The sequence below is a fragment of the Athene noctua genome, chromosome 8, assembly GCF_965140245.1.
Source record: "Athene noctua chromosome 8, bAthNoc1.hap1.1, whole genome shotgun sequence".
NCBI classification, from domain to species: domain Eukaryota; kingdom Metazoa; phylum Chordata; class Aves; order Strigiformes; family Strigidae; genus Athene; species Athene noctua.
The window spans coordinates 12,375,613-12,387,786 of record NC_134044.1 but is presented as its reverse complement, the minus strand read 5'-3'; positions in this window follow the sequence as shown (position 1 = coordinate 12,387,786).

Genomic DNA, 12,174 nt, shown 5'->3' with positions numbered 1-12,174 from the left:
TTTTTGTTTATAGTTTTGTACTGTATGCATAAAGTTCAATTGTGTAAATTACTGTAATGCAAGTAAATCATCCTAAATCTACTTGGCTAACAGCCTGCAACTTATGGATGATTTACTACTAAAACAAGACCTTTTAAGACCTCCAACTTAGAGGGAAATTTTTTCCTTTCTATGGGTTCAAAAAACAGGCAATTACAAATATTCCTGAGATGTACCTGCTATGTAGTTCATCTCTATGAAAATGTGATAGTTAATTACTTTTATTCAACTTTGAGAAATCAAAATTCATTTCAGTGCTTAGTAATTGTTAAGTTCTGGCTAATCAGGCTAGTATTTCCCCTAAACTAACAAGTTTTCTTTTATCTAGCTGAAGAACTTGTACTTCCAGAATATGTAATGGACATTCTTCCAGTGAACATTCACAGAATTACATGTGGTTGCTCATACCAGTGCCACTGAAATGTAATGCAAATCTGTCATGAGCTTGAGTAGAATGTGAAATCCTTGCACAAAGAACCTGATAACTGAACAGTTTCTACTACCGTATTAAAACTGAAAGAAGGCGCTTCACACTGTACATATAATAATGGTAGTGCACAGTGCGGCATAGTTTTCATAAAACTTCAAGGCAGTGTTTAAACTATGGACTGGTGTTTAAATTGTTCTGATAACTTGATCAAACTGAGCACAAAAGAGTGTTTATAGTGTGTGGATAGCAATTTGTTCATTTTTTTAAGGTTCTATATTTTAAAAAAACTGACTTGTGTAAAAAAAAAAAAAGAAAAAAGCTAATATTTTGTATTAAAATATCATGTGTATTGATATTTTTTTACCATGTTGTCTCCCTCTAGAATCTGGCTTTCATTGATTTTGAGGAGCTTTTAGATTTGATATGTAGCCATTGTGTAACTGTTTCAGTGGGAAAAAATGTACCTGTGGTGATTGATGATTTTTTTTTTTTTTTTTGTGCTGGCTCTCATTTTCAGCACAGACTAAGGATGTAGTTGGCTTGAAAAGTGGATGAACCCTTGGGTGACACCTTTTTTTTTCTACCTAGGGCAGCTTTTAGTGTATTAGAAAAGCAATCTGGTTTAAAAGGTAAAGGTAGTAAATGATAAGAGTAAATCAAAGCATAACAGTTTGCATGACTGCAATATTTTCCTACAAATGGAAATGTAGTACCTAAGAGTAGTTGAGAACAACTGGAGGGGTGGGGCAAGATGTTGGGGATTCCTCCTTTTCAGGAATTTTTGGATTAAGGGAAAAGCTCACTAAAGTCAATCATAGGTGTGTGTAGATGCCTGTTGAGGACTATGTAGCCCTCAGAAGATGTTTTAGTACTGAACTTCCTTGTATACCTTTATAAGGTATAATAAAAGGTACAAAAATAATTCTTATTTTTGACAATAGAGGCCTTAACATGGTAAGTTCAACTGGTTTTAGAGAACACCAGCCATCAGTTACTATTTTGGATGAGTTTCATGTCCTAAATTAACAAGAGCAGCAAAAAATCATTCATGGAAAAAAGTGCCGTCTGAGCACTGATAGCTGCTACTGAACTTGTGCAGTGGTTGGTTTGGTTTTTTAGATATTTGCTTCATATGGAAACCTTTTGTGTATGGAACACCTAAGTAGTGTCACATCTGACACGAATTAGTAAGTTGTAGTGCTTCTTTACTTCATATTCTGTAGGTAGATGTACAGGAATTAATTCCAAGCATGTGTAAAAATTCCCATGCCCATTGCCAAACTTAATCAAATATTCAAATTTTCATATGCAGATTACTTCTGTTATTGAATTGCCTAGCTTCTTCCTTCTTTCCCCTCAACATTATCTTTGGCTTTTTTCTATCTTCTTTCCCTTACTGAGCTCTCTGGGTGGTGGGGTGCCTAAGGGTAGGGACAGATGAAATTCCAAGTGTCTGTGTCACTTGAGCCCTCTTTTCTGGCCGTTGCTGGAGGTAGGTCTGTCATCCACAGAGGTTCTGGGCCCTGTCCCACCTGTTTTCAGCAACCTGTCTTCAAGTGAGTAATAGCAGCTCCCATCATTTCAGAAGCCTGTACTGCTGCAGAGGGCTTTCCAGTAGGAAAATAAGTATTCTACTTCAGGGATAAGGCCTTGTTTTTAATGTGAATGTGCCTCCCCCAAGCCAAAAATGCTTTTCTATAGCTAAAGCTGTTGGCAGAATGGGGGGAAAAAAAAAAAAAAAAAAAAAAAAGCAAGCGCTTTGCTGAGACAGATTAGACAGATTAGAATAAAGTTTGTAAGGGTGGCAAAATCTTACTGGCAGTTGAGCCTTTTCAGGAATTGTCCTGTCTTTCTTGTACTTTACTTTCCTAGGCTCTTCATGGCTTGAGCTGGAAAACCTCTATGCCACTATGCCATGTGCTATCTTTATGTGATCTTGCAGGAATTTCACAGCTCTATGCTCTCAACTTGTATTTCTCCCATTGCGTTGTGTTTTTAATGGCTTTTCTCAGATGGGTGTTGTTGGCTGTTCCAAGGGTAGGAGTAGTCACTCCTCCCCAGTGCACAAGCATAGGCTGTACAGTCACATGCATTTTAGTAGAGCATTAGGAACAAACTGGGAGCAACAGGAAACAAATTTCATAGCTCTGCTGCTTGTGACAGTGAATGGCTCAAGGAGTAACTGCTTCAGGGGACTGGAGTAAAAGATACCTTTAGAGGAATACTATGTCCTTGTATTCTGGTACTGAAATGTGCATGTATTGATGGGACATCGAGCTGCTTTGGGGGGCATGGAGGAGGGACAGGTGTGGGTGTTTACTTTGTTGCATGTGTCTGCAGAGTCATGAAGTCTTGGACCATGAACAGGAGAACTGAGTGGAGGGAGAACATTGAGGATACATCTAGTATTTTCAAAGCACTAGATTAAAGGTCCTCAGAGCCTTAGCAAGCAACTTCTAGAAACCTGATTCAAAGAGGAGACACCACCCTGCCCCCCCCCCCCCCCCCCCCCCCCCCCCCCCCCCACCAAACCAACCCCCAACAAACCACCCTGAAAACTATAATAGGAGAGATTAAAGTGTGCCCCTCCCACCCCCACCCCCCCCCCAAAAAAAAAAAGGGGGTGGGGTGAAATTCCTAATGCTTGGCATCTTTCTGCAGCTAAAGGAAACTGTCCAGTTCAAGCTGTAACAGCATGTTAGGGTAAAGCAACGTGTGTGGTGGGTTGTTTCTTTTTTTTTGGTTTGTTTTCTGGTCCTGTCTGTCTCCATCTTGTTCCCCCTCCTCCCCTTTAGTATTAGGCTGAGGCTGTTGATAAGACCCCATCAAAGGTAGGTAAGCCTGGGAGAAATTGTTATGAGACAGCAACCACCCTGTCCTGTCTGCAAACAGGAAAAGGTGAAAGGAAGAGGTTTCTCTTTGTAAAGGTAAGCTTAAACACAATATATTCTTACATACTGAAAGCCAAGGCAGTTTGATGCTATGGAGATACTTAAAAGTAATGCAATAATCCCATCTCAATAGCTGTTTCTCAAATGTACAACTGAGAGCAAGGCAGAGAGAAAAGATGAGATTTCATAAGCTATATGTAGAGCACTCCTGGCCGTTACCTGCTTTTAACTGTCCTGGATGGTGTGTTCCTACAGGAAGGGAAAATAATTTTTTTTAGATTCTTGCTATAGTATGGAAAACTACGACAACAAATTAGCAGCAGAAACTGTTGTAAATAGCTAACTGTATTCAACATTTTTGTGGTATTTAAGTCAGGAGCTAAACATTACAGACTCCTGCTTCATCATTTTGCATGTCCTTCTGTTCCTTGATTCCCCTCTATTCCTATGGCTTCTTGTGGCTGTTTCATATGGTAGATGAGGTTAAATGTTGTGTTTAATATAATTTGTGATAGCATCAGGGTACATTTTATAGATCTTTGGAAGGAAAACCTATGCTTAACTGATGCTTTGTAGTGAGCTAGTGAAATGGGTCATAGGACTAGAAACAGAATTTAGTGTTACTGTGTCTGTTTTAGGAGGCCCCTGGGCTACAGATGTTGGGAAACAATATTTAGGGCAAATATCATGTATGTGGCTTTACTCTTCAGCTGCTATGCCAAGTATTTTAGGCTAAATATAGGCCTGGTCTGGCTGCAGCTCTTCTGTTCTTAAGATTTGTATGCAGAAGCCTCTTTGGCAGACAGGCAATGCAAGCAGTGATCCAGAAATAGTTTGCCAATCTAGGAGGTAGCACTTTATTTCCCAGCCTCTTCCAACCTTTTTTCACAGACTGTTATTTCTATGTATCGAAACTATTGAGACATTGGCTAAACAATGAAAATTTCCTACCCAATTAGTTTTTTCCTTAAGCCGGTGTTTCCCATAGTCTGTGCTATGCTTCTCAAACACATGGCAGAATGTAATCTTTATGCCTTTGCTTTGTAGCTTGGTGTGCTTAATTTACCAAAAGTGTTGATGTTGCTAATCATTCAGAAGGGTTTCCCATGGTTTTGGTTATTTCTTTGGTATACAAAGGAGTAAGCCTTGTTCTGGGACACTGGAAGTATAAATGCTACTCAAAAAAGGGAAAGAAAAAAAGTAGATTTAAAATGGTTATCAAACAGCAACATCCCACCTTTAGTAACACTGAATTCTAAAACTGGTAATTTCCAATTTATGGCCAGCAGTATCAGCTACTTCTGCTACACCAGAAATTAGAGTCAAAGGAAGAAACTGACTGGAGAGGAGCTCTGCTGAAAAGGGCCGGACAGGTCAGCAGTGTGCCCTGGCAGTAAGGGAAGGCACAGCAGCCCACCTGACATTAACAGGAGCACAGCTGGTAGATCACGGGAAAGGATTATTCCCCTTTGCTTCACGTTCCCAGAGGAGAGATTGTGCAGTCTCTGTGGGTTTTTCAAGACCCAACTGGATAAATCTGTTTGTTTTTTACTGAAACATGTTGCAATTAAAATTAGTTATCTTTAGAATTTAAAAACAAAACTGCATGCAGGCGTTTACTAATGACTGAGAATCAAAAAAAACTGATATGCATCTTAAACAGTCTTGCATTGTTTTGTGCTACATCAGTCCTATCAATTTAAATAAGTTCAATGCGAGAAATTGATATGCAGAGAGAAAGGTTTTCCAAATTTTCAGATAAAATGAATAGAAGGGACAAGGGTCTTTGTTGCAGCTGCAGATCTTGAGTAATCCTCAGAGGACACTGCTTCAACTGACTGAAAATTACAGGCCCTAATTACTTCTACTTTTCTTAAAAGGGTTTCAACTTTCAAAAGTTTTTCTGGCATCTTATTTCTGTTTTTAATATTAAGTGGCCTTTACCTGTGTTCAGAAGCTGCTGTGTCTGTATGTTCATCTCTGTCCCAGCAGGTAGCCAGTCATTTCCAGTTTCTTCCAGGTTGCACAGTTAACATGATTTGACAGCAATTATGGAGAGATGCCATAACCATATACAGGACTTTCTATGGGTATTAACCAAAAATAACATCTAGAAAACTGCCTAAAACTTGAAAGACTGGGTAGAATTAATGTGAAATACAAAAGACAGGGAAAAGTTATACTCCCATCCTATATGTGGAATTTGAAAAATGAATACCGATAGGTGAGTGACCCCAGCAGTGCTGTGTATGTCCATGGTAATGCTCAAGATGTTTGTGATCAGATTATATAATTAACCTTCTGGTTTACTGTGCTCTTGCAAATTTTTAGTAATTTGTAGCAAAATACATTTTCTACCAAAACCTCATCGTGCAGTTTACAAACAGATTAACTTAGCTTTGATCCTATGAAATGGATGAGCAAAAGAACAGAATAAGATGCTGTTTGATGTCAGATGCCCATCTTTCTGAGACTATTGTACACTCCAGCTGTCAATAAAATTTTATATTGTGTTTGACAATTGTGGGATGCCTGATTTTGAGTTGATACAGATCGTGTATGTCTGTAAGAGCATAAACATGAAAAGGTGTATCAATAAGCTTTTAATTAGTTGAGATCAAGTAGGATTTCACTTTGTGTATCAATTATTTAGGTAGAGGTATTTATGGATTTACCAAGCCATCTTTGTTAATGCAGTTTTGTAGAAAACCATTTGTTTTGTGAATGACAGTGAAAAAACAATGATGGGAGTTGAAGCTAGAAAGACAGCATGTTATAGGAGGAATATACATGCTTCATGAGCTAAACAAAATTGGCACTGTAACTTGGCAGATATCTGCCTCTTCTCTAGCAGCATTGTTCTTTTAGATATGATATTTACCTATTTCAAAAGTAAGAGTATATGTACAAGAGAAGTTGAATTAGGTAGAGTGGACAGCTTTACCACAAATTTTTCAACTTGAATGTGGAAGCAGTATTAGCAATAAAATAGGGGGAGACTGTGCAGTACCAACTTTAACTAGACATTACTTCTGTCTTCTGTTATTGTTGTCATTGTTGCTACATGCATTATATGCTATGATTACTGTCCCCATTCTTGGTTTCCTGTTTTTCTGTCAAAGCTTATTTTTCAGTAATCTTGCACTCGAACACATTCAGCTGCTACCTTCATAATAATGACTTAAAGGTTTTATCCTTCTGTGCTGGAGCAGACTATTTCTGACCGAATTCCAGTCTTGATGTAACACCACTGATGTCCAGATGGTTAATATCTGTAAGTCCAAATGAGGCTTTTAATCATTCTTCTAAGAGCTTTACTTTTTTTTTTTTTTTAATACAACCATCCTCCCTGTTAGTCTGGGGTCAAAAATAGATTCTTGCATCCATACTGCATTTGGATGTGCTGATGCTTTCTGCTTAACGGGTCTTCTCCTATCCACATACATATTTTCAGTGGATATATCCCTTATGTAACTGGCATTTTTGTTTAGGTTTTCATTTTTTAACTAGTAAAGACAACTTTGCTTATTTCCATTCAAGGGACAGATTCACAGACCACTTTTAGTCTATTGCTTTGCTTGTGTCAACCATCTCTTCTCTCCAAGTGTATCCCTTTTCTCCATGACATTAAAGTCCTTGTCTTCCAGTGCTCCAAAAAAGAACCTTTATTCCCTCTCCTGTTCAACTCATACCTGTATGTATTCTCAGGTTACCTCAGACACCTTAAAATTAATCTTTAAAGAGCTGCTTTGCCATAATGTTTGCCCCCAAAATGATCATGATAAGTGACAATTGCTGTCTATGCTTATGGCTTGTTGCGGCAGTTAATATTGCCTCATTGTGTCCTTAATGCTGTGTTGTCTTGCTGTAATGCCTGGCTTTGCCCTCTCTTGTGCCTTAATGGTAAGCTTTTTACAGTGGGGAGCTTTTTTGTCTTTTCTATGTAGAGGGTCAAACAGAATATAGCTGCATGTATCTCAGAACTGCTACCAAATCTGGAAATAGGAGCAAAAAATTACCAGTTGCCAGGAATTTACTTTTTAATCTTTTGAGAGAAAATCTAACTATTAAACTTCTATTTGATTGTTATCTAAGGGAAAGAGTTTAATAGCAAAACTTCAGCTTTTTAATAATTCTCAAATGGAAGGTGATTCCAGTTAGTTAGTTAGTTGTCAATATAAATACTCTTATCAAAGATGTCTCTTCCGGTTATTTCTTTCAGGAGGCGTACTTTGATTCTTAATCATGAAAATGCATCTTTTCACACCTGAATCAATATGAAGATCAGAATAATATACTGTGTAATAATGTCTTTAATGCTTCATGTTATGGTCATATAGTTCTAAAATGTGTTAAGAAGTCTAGACTATACTTGCTTTGTATTACACAATATCAGCAAAACAGTTTTCCAAAGGGCAAATCTGCAATTTTCAGTTTTTATAGTAAAATTACTCTCAGTGCAATGTAGTCTTCTTACCTGGCTAAGGCCATTTATGAAATTTACTGGCAAGTTCAATTAAGCAATCTTCTACAGAGCTTGCCTCACTTTTCACTTGTTGGAGCTTTGTTTAAGTATATGACTGACCTCCAGGGCAACAGGGATTAGGTATTTTCCATTTGCTGCTTGGCAGTACGCAGCATGGATGTGCACTGTACTGCTGCTTTTCTAAACAGTGTCGTCTCCCAGAGAGAAAAAGCTACAGCACCTATGCACGAAGCTGAAGCTGTCAAATGACAGAGATTATTTCTGCCATATGCTTTTTTTAAAATAAGTATTTAATATCTTGCCTTTTTGACTATGGAGAGTAGAAAAGAAATCATGTGACAGTGGAAAACCAGACACCATGAGATTTATTCCTTGCTCGATATCCAAAGATATAGCACTTTGGTTTCCAAGTTCACAGTTTATGTATCTGTATCTAAAAATCTTCAGTAAACTTGCTAATATCAGTAATTCTGTTCCTCTGTTTTTTCAAAATTATGTTAATTTTTTGCAGAATTGATAACTTCTGAGGAAAGGAACTTTAAAGTGATCAACATCTTGGCATTGTCTTCTGCAAAATCAACCAGCCATACTCCTAAAAGCAAAAGCTTCCTTTTACAGAGGTACCACTTAATGCAAAAAGGCCTGCCTGCCTGATAAAGGTCATTTGTAGCACACACCAAAAATGTGTGTGCTAGATGTTGAGATAACTAGACAAGTATCTTTGAGAGAGCATGCCAAGTTTTTATGACTTAGATTTCTCATTACTTGAGTAAAAACCTATTTACTAGGGACTTCAGTATGTGCTTGTCTGCGGGAGAGCTGAGCACGCACACGACCCATGTGATCAGGCAATGCCCATTTATTACAACTAAGAAAGCCCTTTTATAATGTTCTCCCGCACACGTGAGTAACATGCAGTACAAGTCCTCAAGATCGGACAGTTAACTTAGCCCGCGCTTTAAACCTTCTTATGATGGGATAAAAAGTGCCACATCAGCCTTGCCAGGCACCTGCCTTGTGTAACTTCCTCGTCCGTCCCAACCCTTTCCGGGGGTTGTTTGTCTTGTCGAGTTCCCCCCCCCCTCATTCAGGGTCACATCCTTATCGCATTCTTGCTCAACTGAGGCTCTTATCAGTCTTGTTCTCACGCAGGATTGCTCACATGGCCATTCTCTCGCAGAAAGTCCTCTAGAATCCCTACACCTGTCTACTCTGGAAAATCCTGTAAGCATACTTTCATTCCTTGTTGTTAATAGACATACAAACACTTTTAAATCAAAAAAAGAAAAATGAGGTGAAGCTGAATATGGAATATGAATGAATGATTCTGCATTTCCTATTTTGAATTATTGACTTGTTAAACCACGTAAGACCATGAACTTTATATATAGCCACTTACAGAGCTAAGCAAGGAGACATTAAGAAAAAATAAACAGTTTGCTGTTGTTCTGTTTCTATACCAGACAGTAGGATAGTATGAATAGTTGTCACTGTTGTATTAATACAAAAATGTCTGGTGTGTAGCCAGAAAGATGTAAGTAAGCTATTTAATGCTTTATTACTGTAGGTTTCTATCATTTTTGTAGTAATTTCAGAAACATAAAACATTAATGTATGATTTATTCACCCAGTGCTAAAAGTAAAGGGAGTAATTCCACCTACTAATGTGTTATATAGGATCTGCCAGCCTGACAAAAGCCAGGTTGGCATATTAAAGTCACTTCTAAGATTTTTGAGTTGAGGTATGACATGTCCTAAATCACTTTTTGTCAAATGATCTCAAACACTGAATGATTCTAGTACTAATGCACAGATTAAGGACGTCTATATTTTGAGTTTCCAAGTCCCAAAAGATGTCCAGGGTTCAAATGTTACAGCCGTGTTTGCATAACATTGCAGCTGACCTAGTGAACACCTGTCAGACAGTACCTATCCTGCTATGATTACTGAAAGCAATTAAGAATGTTTGCATTAGTAATACATTTCACACCAGGTATTATATATGTATATATTTTATTTTTTTTACTGTAACTTATGTGCATGTGACATTTCCATAGCCTAATGTTTATTTCTGAAGGTTTTTATGGTGTAAGGAAATGCCCATGTAATTTTTGTCCTATTCCCTATGAAGTTTTTACAGGCCCACAGTAAGCTAGATATATTGCCTGTTTCCTCAGAAACCAATACTTGTTAAGGGGAGATAACTGCATGAAGAAAATGTATTTGCAGTGATTATACAAGGAGAAATGGTGAGTATTTAAGTTTTATTGCCATGAAATGTCCATGTGAGCTACAGTACATTAGTCTCAATAAATACAGTGACCAAAAGATGTTCAGTTCATCTAAAAGCACGTTAAACAAATGGCTTGATCTTGGTGTAGAATATCCTACAGAAGTAAAAATGCTACATAAATGACTGATAGCATGTAGCTCCCTAGTCTGTGGGGGGAAAAAAAGTAAAACTAGATCCAAGGGTGACTGAAACTTGACTAATTTGGATTAAAATTGATTTAAGTTCGTGAGAAAAATATACCTAGAGTCTTCAACACTTTTGGTCTTCAGATAAAGACTTGATACTGTAATTTATGCATATTTCTAGTCTTGACATAAATGAGAGAAGTTCTGTATGTGGGAGGCCCAATGAAAACTGACCCAGAACTGTCTTAAAATATTACCATTTTGTATTCAAGGGTTTCAAAAGGTTCTAAGAACCAGTGAATATAACAGGCTATCGTTAACTCTGACTATTGACTACGTGGAATGACCAGTACACATCCACTCCCTCTGCAAATGGCACCAATACCTTGAATCTGTTGAGTCTCCTTTTCCCTGACTTTCAACTGATCTTAACACATACATTGCACAGTGCCCCCCTTTTCAGTGTAAGTGCTGTCATACTGGCTTCATTGTTTTCCAATAAGTAGCACATATGTGACATTCTTTACTTTTACAGTATTTAGAGCCTTATTGTTTTCTATAGCGAGCTTTTTCATTGTGTAAGTCAGTAGTTCAGAGATACAGGATGAGTTTTCTGCTTACCACTGGCTTTCTGTAGGATATTAGGCAAGAATCCACCTTGTTGGTTAGGTGTCTAAACAGTTTAGAGTCTGGGCTGGAGCTTGAGGTGTATAAATGGGATAATATCACTTCCCCACCTCAGTGGAGGGCAGTGAGGAGGTGGTGAGTTATGACCAGCACTGAATAAGTTAACCAGGAGCTTGGAGATTCAACCTGTAAAGGAGTCAAGGTATTTTGTGGATCTACTTTTACTGAAATACATGTATACATGTCTTATTTGAAAGAAATGCTTAGGGAGAGAATTAAATTGAAAAGACAAGCTTGGGCTGAGCCATAATCTACTACTTATAAATGACATGTAAGAGAACACAGATAGAAACATGGTGACATTTATCTGTGAATTTTAAATCTAGTGAGGGGGATATTACTGAGCAATAACAAATTGAAAAACCTGAAAAGAAATTATTACTTGAAAAATCAGGTTTGAAAGAATAATGGCATGAAGGGAAAAACTCCCACAAATTCATTTTGTATTTGCTGTGAAATTTTGTGTTGAGATTAAAACAATAAAAGCAGTTCTCTGATATTTTTTTCTGATTATTTCTGAGATTTTTGCTGCTGCATTGAGAATCCCAGGTGCTGGCTGTTTTGTGACTGCAAACCAAACAAAAGATTTGCCTTTTTATTTACTGCTTAGGAAGAGTAATAAGGAGAAACATGAAGCCTTAAAACCTCTCACTAGATTACCTTATGACTTTTTTTTTTTTCCAGGTAAAATGTCTACTGATGTTCTACTTATCCTTTTCTTCTGTACAGCTTCTAATGTGTAAGGTTTTCCAGTTAACCAGAATATAGATGTCATGTCCTCTGCTATATGAACTTGAAACTCATAGAAATAAGACATCATTTACTTACTGGATATAAGAATACCTGCTCTTCAGATATAGTGCTTCTTTGAAGTTCTCATGGTCAAATACTTGTTCTGAAAACTGTCATACCAAGCACATCATTTGAATTGCAGAAATATCATCTATGTAAATCCTAAGATAAAGACTTAAGATAATTGACATTATTTAAGATTCTGTGCTTTGCACTTGCTGTGTTTCTTTGGCTAAAAATTACTGTCTGTATGAATTATACATTATAAATTTTTTTATCTCTACTGAAGTTGTAGTCCCATCAGATCATTATTTGAAACCCGAAGTCATGGCTTAAGAATAGAGTGGAAGATTGTAAATGACAAAACCGATACATTCTTTCTTAATTATTTTGTTGTATCCATATCACAAGATTTAAAGACCTTAAGCTAC